A 17,376-nucleotide genomic window follows, 5' to 3' on the forward strand; every position below is an offset into this window, starting at 1 on the left:
AAGCAAAATAATCAATTGATTTACTTCTGTTAAATATGTAGGTGTTGCTAGCTGGCCAGTATATATTTCCCGTCCTGAAGTGCCTTTGAGAAGGTAGTGGTGAGTTGCTGCCTTAAACCGCTGCAGTCCACCCGCAGTAGGTAAACCCACATTGCAGTTAGGGAGGGAAATCCAGCATTTCGACCCAGTGACCATGAAGGAACACGATATATTTCCCAGCTTTTCTAGCCTCGAATTTTCTCCAACTCCATAAGTTTAATGTGGAAATCACACTTTCTAATGAATGAGGAGTTTTAGAAGAAATGGCTGGAGCAAAAAAAATCAGGAGACAGCAGCAGAGTTTTTATTGAACAAAGGGTTGAGAGACAGTGGAACCAGAGTACATTGTGGAAGCAGAGATCATGCTTCTTTTTTTAAGAATGATTTTGATGGTTGAGGGAAGAAAGGTACCAAAACACCGAGATGTAGATTTAGGACTATGTGTCATGTAAAGAATAAGGAACAACATAGCTTGATTGAATCAACATGCTGTTTGTGTGTGTTGTAATTTCTGAGTAACTCTTTGTAAATCCTAGTCTTGTAAAAATCCAGAAGGCACTTAAATATTTGAGTGCAAAAAATGTTTTTGTTTTCTTTTTTATTCCAATCTCTGCCCTCAGTTAAATAGTAAAACAGTCCCATCTATCAGACCTCATTACCAGGGAAGATGTAATTATCATATTATTTTTGACTTAGTTTTTAATGATTTTGTGTTTCTGCTCCATAGGATCCATTCAGTACTTCGATTCCTTCACCATTCATTTAGATCACGGTTATACCTCAATTCTATTTACCTGCATTAGATTCATATCTCTTGAGATCCAGTAAATCCCAGATTTTTATTACACAGTGTAATTATTGGCCTTTACCTCAACGGGTTTGAAACAGAAATGGGATGAAATGATGTTAAAGTTGTACAGAGATTTGATCAGATCCTATTTGAAATGCTGTGCTCAGTTTTAGGCACCAAACCTCCTGAACAATGTATTAACCATGGAAGCGGAACAGTGCAGATTCATCAGTAAGAGACCAGGACTTAAGGCTATTAAATTATGAAGTAGGTTGCATCAAATTGGTTGATTACTTGGAGTGCCATGGTGGCTCAGTGGTTAGCACTGCAGCCTCACAGCACCAGGGACTCAGGTTCAATTCCACCCTCAGGCAACTGTATGGAGTTTGCACATTCTCCCTGTTTCTGTGTGGGTTTTCTCCCACAGTCCAAAGATATGCAGGTTTAATAGATTGGCAATTCTAAATTACCCATAGTGTTCAGGGATGTGTAGGTTATGTGGATTAACCATGGGAAATGCATGGTTAAAAGAATCAGGTAAGGGGGGTGGGTCTGGGTGAGATGCTGTTCAGAGGGTTGGTGTGGACTTGATGGGCTGAATGGCCTGCTTCTGCACTGTAGGGATTCAATGAACCTGGTTCATTTCATCCCATTTCTATTTCAAACCCATTGTGATAGAGGCCAATAATCACTTAATATTGTTCTATTGACTCTGCAGAGATCCACCTCCTCCAATCAAGAAATACAATCTTTATCCACACATCCCAACCATTTACTGATCCACATGAGAAGGTTACCTCCAAATCGAACAGTTATTGGACTCAAGACATTGACTCTGTTTTCTCTTTTCACCAATGTTGCCAGATCTGCTGGGTTTCTCCAGCACTTTCTGTTTTTACCTCTAAATCTGTCTGCATTGATTTTTGGCTCAATCTTTTAAGCAGAATTGTGTGCAATTCCTTTGTGCATCTATAGAGACAGCATCATTAGACACTGCACTACGCTTGAATGCTTGGAAAAAAAATACGACCAGTAGCTTTGTCAGAAATGATCTGTCCTTCATTTATTGCCAAGTATATATTGTCTATATGTCCAGTCACTCAATCTGTAATGATAGATTTTCAGTAATTTACCTAGAGAAGGGAAGCGGTGAAACTGTGGTAATCCTGAGGCAGAGCTAATGCTCTGGAGATATAGGAATTCAAAGTCAATTAATAATGTGGTTTTAAAAGCTAGCCTAATAATAATCATGAAATCATTGTCCATTATTGTAAAATCTCATTTGGTTCATTAATGTTCTTTAGGACAAACAGCCAAGCAAACCACTTAGTTATAGCAAACCACCACAGTGTCTAAGAAAAGGAGTAAAACCAGGCAGGCCATCTTGTATTGATGTAGGTGCTGGAAATTACGTGCATAAACCTCTTCTGAACATCTAGTGGCTTGTGCCAGACCAGAGACAATGGAACAAATTGCCTCCTTCTGACTGTAGCATTTCTGTGATTCTGTAAAGTAAATAAAATGCCCCACAGAATAGTGAATCAACAGCCTGGCTTAATTATATCAAGTATCATATCTTACGATGCCACGAACTCCACCACTACCATCCTTGGATATGTCCTGCCTCACTGATGGGACAGAATCAGCAGAGGTGACGCACAGTAATATACAGTTGGGTGTAAGTTACGCTTGGAGTCCTCAACAGTGGATTTGGACCCCATGAAGTCACATGAAACAGGTCAAACGTAGACAAGGAAACCTTCTGCTGATTGCCACATATCACCAGCTCCCTTTCACCACAGACCCTCCCAAAAACTATAAAATATGGAAGCAAAATTAGGTCATTCAGTCCATCAAGTCTGCTCTGCCTTTCAATCATTGTTGATGTGTTTCTAAACTCCATTATCTTGCCTACTCCTTCGACACCTGATCCCTTTACCATTCAAGATACTATCTATCTCTGTCTTTAAATATACTCAATTACTTGGTCTCCACAGCCTTCTCAGCAATGGGTTCCATAAATTAACCACGCTGTATTGAAGAAATTCTTCCTCATCTCAGTTCTAAAGGGTCATCCTTTCACCCTGAGGTTTTGCTATTGGCTCCTAGTCTGTCCTACTAGTGCAAACATCTTCTCCACATCCAATCTATCCAAGCCTCTCAGTATTCTGGAAGTTTCAATGAGATAACCCCTCATCTTTTTAAACTCCATCGAGAACAGACTCAGCATTCTCAACTACTCCTCATATTGTATGATTATCATCCCTTAGATCATTCTTGTAAACCTGTCCTGGACTCTCTCCAGCGCCAGGACATCCTTCCTTAGATACAGGGACCAAAACTGTTCATGATATTCCAAATGAAGTCTGACTAGAGTCTTATACAGCATCAGCAGTAGATCTCTGCTCTTGCATTGTAGCCCTCTCAAAATGAATGTTAATATTGCACTTGCTTTCCTTGCTGCCAACTGAACCTGTTTGTTAAACATAAGAGAATGCTGAATTAGGACTCCTAAGTCCCTTTGTGCTTCAGATTTCCGAAGCCTTTCCCTGATTGGAAAATATTCTATGCCTCTAATTGTCTGACCAAAATACATAACCTCACACTTTCCCACATTGTATTCCATCTGCTACTTCTTTGCCCACTTTCCTAGCTTGTCCAAGTCTTCCTTCAGTCTCCCCACTTCTTCAACACTACCTGTCCCTCCACCTACTTTTGTGTCATCTGCAAATTTAGCAACAATGCCCTTAGCTCCTACTTGCAGATCGCTAATATATAATTAATCAGCAACTTTAATGATAGAGAATCATCAGCAAGTTGATTGAAGGGGTCATTGACAATGCTATCAAGTGGCATTTTGTTACTTCCCAATTCGGTAACCACTTCTTTGGCAATGTGCTGTCTGAATCCTTTCAATTATGTCCCTGCCCCTCATTCAGTATCAAAACTGCCCTAACAACAATCATTAGTGGCATTCACTATGATGGTCATCATTGTGTATTGCTGTTTTCAAGTTCCTTGGCCACTTCAATTCCTTCAACATAGTTAAGCACACTATAATTGTCTATGACTCTGTCTCCTTTGTTCATCAGCTGACTGCCTACTGCAGTCAAGGAATCACTAACAATGACATCTGTTTCCAAATTGTATCAACAATTCTGAAGTGTGAAGAGGAGTTATCCTCAGCTTCTTCTGGTTTCTTATCTACATCAACATTGAAATCATAAGATCAACTTTCAAATGTATAATTCCTGAAAGGCCCTAATATATATTGGTAACTACAGAGGGCTCATACCTATACTTACTAGTTGACAATCATAAAATCCCTACAGTGCGGAAGCAGGTCATTTGGCCCATTGAATCCACATCAACCCTCCAAAGGCCATCCCGGTCCCCTATAACCCTGTATTTTTCCATGGATAACCCACCTAGCCGGCACAAGTTAAGCATGGCCAATCCACCTAACCTGCACATCTTTGCACTGTGGGAGGAAACCCACACAGACAGGGAGAATATGCATACTCCACACAGACAGTCACCTGAGGGTGGAATCAAACCTGAGTCTCTGATGCTATGACGCAGCAGTGCTAACTACTGTGCCACTTGACTAATGGATACATTTTGAACACTTCCCTTGGGGGAGGGATGTAGAAGCTAAGCATTATCTTTAAGCTAACATAACTCCATAATTGGCCAAAAGAAGTTTAAAAGCAAAACAACCATCTGTACCAGACTTATAATCCAGTATTAAAGATCCGCAGGCTCTACAATGTTTTTGATGATTAAGTATCCAATTGGTTCTCTAATTTAACTGAGATCCTCTTGGATTCTTCTCATTCAGCTTTCAATAATCTCACAAACCAGTACCCTATGGAAAAAGTGATCCTGGCTTGATGAGCTGCTAGAAGCTTAAAAGTTTTGAATGATAGTAGGTAGGCCCACTGGAGTTTGAACACCAGAAGTCTTTCTGTGCATGTTTTGAATCACTAACATAGGCACTGTCAAACTGAACAAGGCTCTCTGAAATTAATTATATGGTGTGAGCTATTCGGAGAGAGGGTACATCAGGTAAACAGAAAATCTAACTGCAGCTTTCTCAATAACTTGGTTGAAATTCATCCAGAGAATCTGATTTTAGTTGAGAGAAAAATAATAGATTATGACATTTCTTTGCTTTTCTTTATGCAGTGCTAAGCTTTTTAACGTCCAGTGGAACAGGCAGACAAAATGTTGATTATAGAGACTTAAACTGGTTGTATATAATCCGTCAGTTAGACTGACATTTGCATGTTTTAAGACTTAAATTTCTTGTGGTGAGTTACTGAAAGTGCAAGCTAATGACATCACAGTAATTAATACGAAGCATATGGTATCTTAATGAGTGGGATAGCCAACTGTGTATCTCCTTATCAAATTGTAGGATTGTGAACAGCGCAAGGACTGTGAAGGAAGTGTAAAATAGATTGGGTGAACTCAATGTCAAATCAGGAACTGCAACAGAAATTAGGAGGAGTAAAGAAGCAAAACAGAAAGGAAAACCATAAATAGAATTTAAAATATTACTATTTGTAAACCTTGAACAATGATTAAAGTTTCAAGAAATGAGACTGCATATTTATGATCATTAATCTACAGGAACTTCATTGGTAGCAAGTAACATTGATTATGATCTTAAAAGGGTAGTTAGACATGAAATGATGATTTAACTTTCTGTGCCATGTTTAGCTCAATCAACTGCACAAATGCTGCAACTTAATGCCATTTTCATGTATTTTAATTGTTAGTGAGATGTGCTTTTCATGTGTCAAATGGAAGCAACGTAAGTTGAAGGGCAAACTTTTGGTGTCAGTCTCTTGCCTGAAGTTGCTGTATCATTGTTGCATAATTAATGATAAGGACCATTAGGGTTAGAGTTCGCTTTAAGTTATTTTGACAGCAAAATCTTGCTCAATTTCTCATCTGAAGGACAGCACCCACAACACTGCATACTCCTTCAGTTCTCTTTGGTCATCCACCAGGATATGTACTCAAATCCTGGTGCCAGTTTTAAAACAGGCAATCACCTGATCCAGAGATGAGAGTGCTATCAACTAATTGTAATTTCAATGTCAGGAAAGGCATTCGGATCCATGTTGGTCATAGCCACAGTTGGTCAATTCATGGGTAAATTGAGAGGAAGGAAATCAAGAGGGAAATATAAAAAGATATACATTTGGCTATTATATGCAACAAGAGCCTGAAACCTGACTGAGTTACTCTAAATTTGTCACAGTTGGCTCCTGTATGTGATGTTGATTAGCACAAGGACATGCATCAAATAAAAAAGGGACTTTGAACCTTAGCTTGGAGTTAAAAAATAACAGATCTAACAGTCAATCCAAGCCTTCAGCCATAGTTGCTGATACTAAAGCAAGTAAGAATTTTTTTAATCTAAAACCATAACCTCTTGTTCAAATTAAATCAAGTCAAGACCAAATGAGAAAATTAATGTAATTTTAAACTCTTGAACAGTTCCATGTATGTTTTGATTATAGACAGCAAATTAATGGTTAACTTGAGCTGCTAATCTGACATATGTTCACATGATGTTTTAGACCTGAATGTGGTTTCTAAAAAACAAGGGAAGGGTCGTTAAAAAAAAATACACTTTGTAGTTCCTGGTGAAAGAAACTTAGTACATTCAGATAACAAGCATGATAGTTATCAGCATTTAGAATGAGCAAACAAGCTACAGAGGAAGGTTTGGGGTTCATATTTACTCTTCCAGATAACTTTCTTTACAACTCTTCATTGTATTTTGAAATATTGTGACATCAAGGCAAAGGTTTGTAGGCAGAGGATGCCTGTAATTGATTGATCATATTTGCTACTTTTCCAGCATGTAAAGAGATTAGTGGCCTGCCACTGGTCCATGACTTTATCAATTTTTTTTAGGTTGCTAGGACAACAGCCTTGTGGTTATCCGTATAATATTGGCCCACTCCTTACGTAACTGCTCATTAATGAGGCCGTTTAAAATGTGAGAGTATGTTTCTGATGACACCAATATGAGAGGAGATTTTTGGGATGCTTATTGCTTTCCATTTTCCACGTAGATCGAGGCAGATGTGCTGAGGTACTATGGTAAGTTATCAGATTATACACTTTGTTCATTTTGGCAATGATAACTTTTGTGTGTACGCCAAAGTATGTTCTATCTTTTATCTAAAAGGGGAGGCATCTGTTTAAATAGTTTGCTTTGGGAGATAAGTGGCATGGCATTTGTTCTGTGATGGAGTCTGTGACCTCATGGTTAGGTTTCTTGTTAGCCATAATAATATGACCTTGATGAGCAATTGAAATGGTGGATTAGAAACGATGCAAACAGAGACCTTTCCTCATTATTAAACAAACAAAGAATCAGCAGGATTGACAGCATTGAGAAATTCAAATGTGAGCAGAGAAAGTTATGTTTATTGAGTAACGGAAAGTTGAAACGTGACATCTACATTTTACAAAGTAGCTATTTGCACCTCTGGCAGTATGCAACAAAATTTGCTATTGTTAGCTGTCAAAAAAATGTTTTGAAACACCTCTGTAAAGGTAAAGGGTATGGAAAACTCATATGGCAATCTTTGTCTTATGACAAAATGGTACCCTTTCTAAGTCCTTTGATGGATTAGTAAAAAAGGTCACAGCCAGATGGGCTAGGGGTATATTTTGTCATCAGTGCAGCTAAGCTAGGAACAGGAAATAATTAGTCAGGATTCCTTTTCCTGATTAATATCCTATGCTCTTATTGCATAATGCATTTGAGTGCTTTTTGTATTCATTCATGGAATGGGATAATTGCCAGTAAACTCGACATTTATTGCCCATCTCTATTTTTCCTTGAGAAGGTGCTGGTGAGCTACCTTCTTGAACTGCAGAACTCCATGTTGCACATGTCAACCCAGAGGGCTGTTAGAAAGAGATTTCCAGGATTTTTGACTCAGCCACAATGAAGGAGTGATAATATAGTTTCAAGTCAGGATGATGAGTGACTTGATGAAGGGAGGGCTTGCAGATGGTGGTGTTCCCATACATCTGCTGTGCTTGTCCTTCTAGGTTGTAGAGGTTGTGTGTTTGAAATGTGCTGTCAAAAGACATTTGAAGAGTTGCTGCAGTACATCTCAATGTATATATTGCACATTGCTGGCACTGTGCACTAATAGTGGAGGGGGTGAATGTTTAAGGACGTAGTGGGATAACAAAAGAGGAGGCATTTTCGTTGTTGACAGTGTTGAGGCTTTTGAGTCTTGTTGGAGTTGCACGCACACAGGCAAGTGGAGAAACATCCTGATTTGTGACTTTTAGATGGCAGATAGGCTTTGGGAAGTCAGAGTTCCCAATCTCTGACCTGTTCTTATAACCTTGGTTTGGCCCAGTTATGTTTCTGATCAACGGTAACCTGCAGGATATTGATAGTGGGAGATTCAGCAATAGTAATCTCATTAAATTTCAGGAGATGGTAGGTTTTTTTCTTGGAGGTGATCATTGCTGGCAATTGCTTGACGTGAACGTTGCTTGCTATTTATCAGCCCAAGCATGACTGTTATAATGAGGAACAAAGAAATGGCTGACAAACTCAATTCATACTTCTGGCTTTACAAATGAGGACACGATAAACCTAACAGAAATTGTGGGAATGCAGGGTTTAGTGAGAGAGAGGAACTGAAGCAAATTTGTATTAGTAGAGAAATGATATTGGAGAAATCAATGGGATTGAAGGCTGATAAATCCCCAGGGCCTGATAATCTACAGCCCAGAGTACTTAACAAAGTGGCCCAAGAAATAATGGGTGCAAAATTGGTCATCTTCCAAGATTCTTCAGACCCTAGAACAGTTCCTACAGATTAGAGGGTTGCTAATGTAACCCCACTATTTAAAAGGGAGATAGAAAGAAAATAGGGAATTATAGACCAGCGAGTCTGATGTCAGTAGTGGGGAGACGTTAGGATCCGTTATCAAGGATTTTAGAGCAGGGCACTTAGAAAACAGTGACAGAATCAGACACAGTCAGCTTGAAGTTACAAAAGGGAAATCATGTTTAACAAATCTACTGGAATTCTTTACATAGAACTTTGCAAAATTATGAGAGGCATGGATAGAATGAATAGTTGGAGTCTTTTCTCCCAGGATAGACATGTCAATTACTAGGGGACATAGGTTTAAGGTAAAAGGTAAAGGAGATGTGAGAGGCATTTTTTTTTTTACATAGAGTGTGGTAAGTGTCTGGAATGTGTTGCCAGAGTATTGGTGGAGGTAGATACAATAGCAACATTTAAGAAGCGTCTTAACAACTGAAAGAACGGTGGATGCTGTAAATCAGAGACAAAATAGAAATTGCTGGAAAAGCTCAGCAGGTCTGGCAGCATCAGTGGAGAGAAATCAGAGTTAACATTTCGGGTCGAGTTCTGAGGAAGGGTCACTCTATCTGAACAGTTAGGTAAGAGGCATCTTGACGACATATGAATAGGTTGAGAACAGAGGGATACAGACTGCGTAGAAGTAAAAGGTTTTTAGTTTAGAAAGGCATCATGTGTCGATGCAGACTTAGTAGGCTGATGGACCCATTCTTGTGCTGTACAATTCTTTGTTCTTTGGGGAAATAACTAGTAGAGTTGATCAAGGGGAACCAGTGGATGTGGTTTATTTGAACTTTCAGAAGGCTTTCAACAAAGTCCCACATTAAAGATTAATGTGTATAATTAGAGTTTATGGGATTAGGGATAGCGTTTTTGGGATGGATGGAAAATTGGTTAACAGACAGGAAACAATAATCGGAATAAATGGGTCTTTTTCTAAATAGCAGGCAGTGACAGGAATCAGTACTAGGACTCCAGTTATTCACAATATATGTTAATAATTTAGAGGATGGAACTAAATGTAATATCTCAAAATTTGAACTTGACACAAAGCTTGGTGGAAGGGTGAGCTATGAGGAGGATGCAGAGAACTTGCAGTGTGATTTGGACAGGCTGAGTGAGTGGGAAAATGCATGGCGGATGCAGTATAATAGAGTAAATGTGTGGTTATCCACTTTGGTAGCAAATGTAGGAAGGGAGATTATTATTTGAATGGCTGTAAATTGAGAGTATGTATATTTATTGAGACCTGGGTGTCCTCATGCATTAGTCGCTGAAAGTAAGAACACAGATACAGCAAGCAGTACAGAAGGCAAACTGTGTGTAAGTAGAGGACCGAGGATGCCTTGCTGCAATTATACAGGGCATTGGTAAGGACACATCTGGAATACTGTGTGCTGCTTTGTTCTCCTTATCTGAGGAAGGATGTTCTTGTTATAGTGGGAGTGCAGTGAATATTTACCAAATTGATTCCTAGGATGGCAGGACTGACAAATGAGGAGAAAAATCAAAATCAATGCTCCTGAGGGTCCTGCCATTCTATATACTTTCCTCTTGCATTTGATGTACCAAAATGCATCACTTCACACTTGTCCAGATTAAACTGCATCTGCCATTTCTCTGCCCAATTTTCCAACTGATCTGTACCCTGTTGTATACTTTGATGTCCTTCCTCACTATCCATAACTCCACCAATTTTCATGTCATCTACAAACGTACTGATCAGATAACACCTATATTTCTTTTGTGTATATTACAAACAACAGAGGTCCCAGCACTGATTCTGGCAGAACACCACTGTTCACAGGTCCCCAGTCAGAAAACTACCCCTCCACAACTACCCTCAGTTTCCTATGACCAAGTCAATTTTGTGTCCGATTTGCCAATTTACCAAGGATCCCATGTGACATAATCTTCTGGACTAGCCTATCATGAGGGACCTTGTCAAATGCTTTGGTGAAGTCAATGTAGACAACTCCGACTGCCCTACTCTCAACAATCACCTTTGTCACTTCCTCAAAATAATTCGATGAAGTCTACAAGACAAGGCCTCCCCCACAGAAAGCCATGCTGATTATCCCCAAAAAAGTGCATTCTTTTCGAAACATGAATAAATCCTGTCCCTAAGAATCTTCTCCAATAATTTCCCCACCATTGATGTAAGGCTCACCGACCTATAATTCCCTGGATTATCTCTGGCAGCATCTGTGGAAAGAGAAACAGAGTTAATATTTCGAGTATGGTATGACTCTTTTTCAAAACAAGAAGATGTATACTGGATTTGAAATGGTAATACTCTCTTCTCTATCAACATTATGTGTTGTCCTTAATACAATGAAAACTTCAATCTAATCAGCCCATATGCCAGTGTTTCCCAAACCTTCCTACTGTGACCCCATTCTGAGGCTTGAAAATCATCGCAACATCTTAGTAAGATTTGTGAGAGTGGCAAGGGGTTGAGAAGACTATAAGACCAGGGGGCAGGGAACAGAACACTTGTGAGATTCTGGGGGCAGAGCTCCACAATGGCCTTCCCACCTCTTATTTCATGACCCCACAATGCTAGCTTGAAAACCAAATTAGTGTACAAAACCCCTCTTTGGGGAACTCTGTATTAAGCTTCTAAATTTCAGGAAATAAACATTTATTTTGCGTAATCTTTCTTTCTACTTTAAATTTGGAGTCTAAATATTATTCTGGTAAATCTATGCTGCACTCCTTCCAAGTCAATATATCCTTCCTAAGGTACAGTGTCCAGAATTGCTTGTTATACTCTAAGTGTTATATATCTGAAACATGACATTTTCTCCCTTCTATTCTGGTCAATTATATATAAATGCAAGATTTAATTTTTGATTCGTGATTGGTGTAAATGGACTCACTGCCTAAGTTTCATTGGGTCTCCACTGTTTCTGGCTTTTCATTTAGAAAGTATCCTTTTCTATCTTCATAGTTCCAAATTAGACAGGCCCGCATTGAAGTCTATTTGCTGCAGTTTTGTCCATTTGCTTAATCTATCAATATCTCTTTGTAATTTTATGTTTTCATTTTCATTGTTTAGAATATCATCTATATTAGTGTCATTCTCAAACTTGGACAGATTGCTTTCTATCCCATCATGCAAGCTCTGAATAAATATGACACCCCAGCATGAATGACACTGCGGTCAGAAGAACAAAAAAAAATGGAAAATAAATCTTTAATGTTATTTAATATTATATAAGCAAGTTCTAATTTATCAGTCTATTTTTCTTGAAATGATATTTTCTCAGATCAAAAGCAAATTCCCGGCACATAAGTAACTTCTAAAGCATGCTTATTGAATTTGGAAATGTTTATTCAAGGATTTAAATACTGAAAGACTTGCAAAGAATATTACAGCACAAAAATATGCCAACACATGCATATAGGGTTTATGCCCTGCATGACTTTACACTTTAATTTATATCTTCCATAAGCTTGACATGTGAATGCTTTCCAACTTTTTGGAATTGTAATCACTGTTGATATGTTGTGCACAGCAAGCTCCCACAAAGAGTAAGCAGGTAATCTATTTTCTAATTTTTACTGAGATACAAAAAATGAGCAGGATAGCAGGGTGAGGTTCTCATAGAATCTTTCTTTCATTCTTTTGTGAATATGGCTATTACTGGCCCAGCATTTGTTGCCCATCTCCAACTGAACTGAATGATTTTCTAAGTCATTTCTTGATAAGCACGGGACGGAAAAGTTGTTGGGGATAAGCGAGAATATGAAGTAATTGGATAAGCAATGGTCTTTTGAATGGTAGAATAGACTCAAGGGGCCAAGTGCCCTATTCCTGCTCCTAAATTGTCTGTTTGTATGTTCATATTTCAGAGAGCAGTTAAAAATCAATCACATTACCTCTGCCATTGCCACATCTACTAGTCAGTATTTTCTGACTTACATCACAATGTGTTTATTAACTAGTCCAGACTTGTACTGAGCCTGTATACATGAACCACTTTCTTTGTTCCTAATAAGGGGATACCTTACATCTTCCATGCTGGGAGAAGAGTTTTGAGTTCCCTTTTATGTTAACTTTCATTGAGTTCTCAAATTCACTGTTTTCCAGGCTTAGTTTCCTTGTCCATTGTCCTTTCAAATTATTATATTTGGCCTGGTTCTCACTTGATGAATTCCCCTGGCCAGTATTACAAACTGTCATTTTGTTTTGTTTCATCATATTCACTATAGCCGTCGTCATCCAAGAAACCTTTGATCCACTGACTAATCCCCTTTTTGGAATATGCCTAACTTGGACATAAAACATCTCTTCCTTAAAGATCATTGGTTATTGTGCTACAATTTTTCCTGTCAAATTTTCAGTTCATTTTACCCCTCATAAACCATTGAGGTTAGCCATCTTCCAATTTGAAAGTTCTATATTAGTTTGGTCCTAATCTTCTTACTCAATTGCTCCCACAGAGACCATGATCCAGCTCCTTTCCCAGCACCTGTTTAGCAATGCCTTCTTCCTATTTGGACTAAGAATGTACTGATCAAAAAAGTTCTCCTGAATATATTTCACAAATTCTTCCCCCTTTATTCTAACATTTTTCCAATTGACATTTGGGTGATTAAAGTCCCCAAATGTCATCACTGTATAATTCTTGTATATCTTTGGGGTTTCTCTGCAAAAAATCTTTCAGAATGCAGAGGTCTATAGAATATCACAAGTAGCCTGATCTCACACTTCTTGTTTCTCAAAGCTTAACAAATGGATTTTCTCTTCTGGTGGCATGGTGGCTCAGTGATTAGTACTGCTGCCTCATAGCGCCAGGGATCTGAATTTGATTCCAGCTTTGGGCGACTGTCAGTGTTCTCCATCTCTGCATGGGTTTGCTCCAGTTTCCTCTCACAGTCCAAAGATGTGTAGGCTAGGTGGATTGGCCGTGCTAAAAATTGTCTCGCATTTTCCAGGGATATGCATTTTAGGTGGGTTAGCCATTGTAAAAACGCCATGCAGGATTACAGGGGTGGGTTGGATACATTTGGGTTGGATGGTCTTCAGAGTGTTGCTGCAGACTTGATAGTGCAAATGGCCTTTCTCTGCAGTGTAGGGATTCTATGATTCTCCTTACCATCTCAAGGACATTCTCCATATGTAACGTTACATCCTCTTAATCAGTACTGTCATCCCAGCTCCCATTGTTCTTTTGCTATCACTTTTTGAATAAGCCTGATTATTATCATTTCCATATCATAACAATTCAACTTTGATATGTCTGAGGCATTGAATACCATGAAGCCCTTGGGCCTAATAAGACTATTAATTGACCAATTAATTTCCACAAAAGGACCTCATCCTGCCACCTGTGACCTGTCCACACCATGCGAGACGATGGAAAACTTTAACTGCATGAGCTGGTGTTTGGCAAATGAGGGGAAGTTTGGGGGGGATCTTGCTTAGAAAACTTCCTTTGCTAGTTCTCTGAGCCATCCAGAGACACTTCTCTCACAAGTTCATTCCCCCACTTTAACACTAACTCCAACTTCTTGAAACTGGCCTGCCACATCTTCATCTCACTCATTGAGATTCCATGACTTTATAGAGTCATAGAGTCATACAGCATGGAAACAGACTTTTCAATCCAACTCATCCATGTTGACCCAAGTTTCCCAAAGCAAACTAATCCCATTTGCCTGCATTTGGCCCATATCCCTCTGAACCTTTTCTGTTCATGTACTTGTCCAAATGTTATTTTGCAACTGTACCTGCATCTATCACTTCCTCTGGAAGTTCGTCCCACATTCCAACCAGCCTCTGTGTGAAAAAGTTGCCCCTCATGTCCCTTTTAAATCTTTCTCCTTTTACATTAAACCTATGCCCCCTAGTTTTGAACTCCCCTACCCCAGGGAAAAGACCTTTGCTATTCGCCTTATCTATGCCCCTCATGATTTTATAAACCTCTATAAGGTCACCCCTCAACCTTCTACATTCCAGTCAAAAATGTCCCAGCCTATCACTTTAACTCAAACCCTTCAGTCCTGGTTAAATCCTTGTAAATTTTTTCTGAACTCTCTCCAATTTAATTATATTTTTCCTTTAGCAAGGTGACTAGAACTGTACACAGCACTCCAAAAGTGACCTCATCAATATCCTGTACAATTGTAACGTGATGTCCCAACTCCTATGCTAGATGGTCTGAGGAATGAAGACAAGCATACCAAATATCTTCTTCACTGCCTTGTATACCTATGATGCAACTTTCAAGGAACTATGCACCTGAACCCCAGGTCTCATTGCTCAACAACACTACCCAGGGTCCTACCATTAACTGTGTAAGTCCTGCCTTTGTTCTTCTTACCAAAATGCAACAAATCGCATTTATCCAAATTAAACTCCATCTGCCACTCCTCAGCCTATTGGCCCAATTGATGAAGATCCCTTTGTAATCTTAGATAATGTTTCTCACTGTTTACTGTACAACCAATTTTGGTGTCATCCACAAGCTTACTAACCATGCTTCCTATATTATCATCCAAATCATTTATATAAATGACAAACAACAGGAGATCCAGCACCGATCCCTGTGGCACACCACTGGTCACAGGCCTTCAGTCTATGAAACAATCCTCCACCACCCTCTGTCTTCCAATGTCAAGTGAATTTTGTATCTAATTGGTAAGCTTTCCTCGAATCTCATGTGATCTAACTTACGTAACCAGTCTACCACACAGACCCTTGTCAAAGGCCTTGCTAAAGTGTATATAGACAACATCTACTACACTGCTCTTATCTATCTTCATGGTCACATCCTCAAAAAACTCAATCAAGTTTGTGAGACACAATTTCCCATGTACAAAACTATGCTGACTATCCCTAATCAGTCCTTGTCTCTCCAAATGTATGTAAATCCTGTCTCTCAGAATCCCCTCCAATAACTTACCCACCACTGACATCAGACTCACTGGTCTATAGTTCCCAGGCTTCTCCTTGTAGCCTTTCTTAAATAAAGGCATAACCTTAGCCACCTTCCCGTCTTCTGGCAGCTTTCCCGTGGCTGTAGACGGTACAAATATCTTTGCTAGGGCCTGTAATTTCTTCCCTGGCTTCCCACAAAGTTCTGCGATACACTTGATCAGGTCCCAGAGATTTATCTACATTTATGCTTTTTTAAGACCTCCAGAATGACCTTGTCTCCTTGGTATAGTTCCTTGGTGGAACTGCCTGTAGTCCCAGCAGCAAACAGCACTCCCAGCTGGTGGTGTTGGAAATGCAAAGCATTGGACTACAGAGCTGATTGGCTGACGGCTCTTTAGGATGGGACTTCCTCTTGAGAATGGAAGAAAGTCTTGGGTTAAAGCAATTTGGTTAACGGTTGATTAGGAAGTATCTTGAATGCAGGTTGAACATAGTGCTTGGAGTTTGGTGTCTTGAGGAAGTTAGGTCATGAGGGGAGAAACATGCACTTTTGCACACAGAGTGTCTCACCCTGTAGGAATCCAATCATACTGTTCTAAACAAATTCAACTCAGAGTCACAGGAGAAAGACCTGATTCTACATAAAGCTGAGTAATTCTACTTTTTGCTCTATAATGTCTAATTTATACTCATAGGCATACTCAAAAGCTCAACAATAGGCAAATGCTCTACCACCAAGTAACTACTGAATGTATATAGTCTAAAAGTAAGTTTAAAGTATGGCAGGGCAGCTCAGTCTGTGGAATGACCATCTTCAGGCATGTGCAAACCTGTGGATACTTCACATTACCTAAACAAACATATATGCAGGAACATAAGAACTAGGAGCTGGTGCAGACAATTCAGCACCTTGGGCCTGCTCCATGATTCAATACGATCATGGCTAATCTCATCTCGGCCTCAACTCCACTTTCCTGCCTGCTCTCCATAACGTTTTAACCCATTGCTAATTAAAGATTCGTCTATCTCTTCCTTAAATTTATTCAATGCACCAATATCCATTAAATTCTGGGGTAATGAATTCCACAGATTCACGATGCTTTGAAAGAAATAATTTCTCCTCAATTCTGTTTTATATCCACCATCAGGAATGGTTTCTGTCTGTAGCAATGTGAGCCCTGAATTTCAGAACAGGTTAAGGGAAGTGGTGATACGACAGGATGGGGCAGGCAGGCAGATGTGCAATGGTGACGTGTCCAAAAGAAGCAGGCAGATAGTGCAGCGTAAACTTGAGATGATTTTGCTTGTTAATACATTTTCTGGGTACTGCTGCTGGCAATGCTTCCTCCAGCAACAGCAAATGCATTATAGGTGACTCATCTGTACAGTGGACAAGAAAGAAGTGGAACAGCAATAATAACAGGGGAAGTAAAAACCAAAAGAATTGCGGCTGCTGTAAATCAGGAACAAAAACAAAGTTGCTGGAAAAGCTCAGCAGGCCTGGCTGCATTTGTGAAGGGAAAAACAGAATTAACGTTTCGGGTCCAGTTCTGAGGAAGGGTCACCGGCCCCGAAATGTTAACTCTGTTTTTTCCTTCAATACTAACAGGGGATTTGTTAGTTGGGGAAAAGACAGCCTCTGCAGCTCAGGGTCTTCTAATGGACTTCTGAGGAAATTTGTTGGTGATGAAATATCAAGGACAGTAGTAATGCAGATATGAAATCGGTCGATTGATAAGAAACTGAGAATAATTGTTAATTTTTTTAAGAAT

This window comes from Rhincodon typus, chromosome 1 (assembly GCF_021869965.1).
Source record: "Rhincodon typus isolate 14 chromosome 1, sRhiTyp1.1, whole genome shotgun sequence".
Classification (NCBI taxonomy): Eukaryota; Metazoa; Chordata; class Chondrichthyes; order Orectolobiformes; family Rhincodontidae; genus Rhincodon; species Rhincodon typus.